The sequence below is a fragment of the Acanthopagrus latus genome, chromosome 1, assembly GCF_904848185.1.
Source record: "Acanthopagrus latus isolate v.2019 chromosome 1, fAcaLat1.1, whole genome shotgun sequence".
Taxonomy (NCBI): domain Eukaryota; kingdom Metazoa; phylum Chordata; class Actinopteri; order Spariformes; family Sparidae; genus Acanthopagrus; species Acanthopagrus latus.
Window position 1 is genome coordinate 24,554,302 of NC_051039.1, and position 404 is coordinate 24,554,705.

Consider the following 404-nt stretch of genomic DNA (forward strand, 5'->3'; position numbering starts at 1 on the left):
GATGTCACACAGGTTGCTGAAATCTTGGATTTCAGCAAAGTAAAGGTCTTTTAAATCGTGGCAAGTGTTGCTGGTCTCAGTTTAAAAGGTATGTTAGTGCACAAACAGACACTGTGTGGTCAGACGACTGGTGGTTTGGGATGTGGGGAGAGGGGGAAAAGAGGGAACGAGAAAAGGAGGTAAGGGGCAGAGAGAGAAAGTAGGAGGAGTGTGTCTGGGTGTGGGACTGTCATCCCATTGAGGGGTGTAGCTGTGGTGTTTTGATCGAAATCCAGCAGATGTGGGAGAAAAGAGAGGGGTGTGAGAGAGAGAGAGAGAGAGAGAGAGAGAGAGAGAGAGAGATTTCCACCCACCCAACAAGGAGACACACTCATAAACAGCAGACAGTCGGAGTGAGAGTCAGA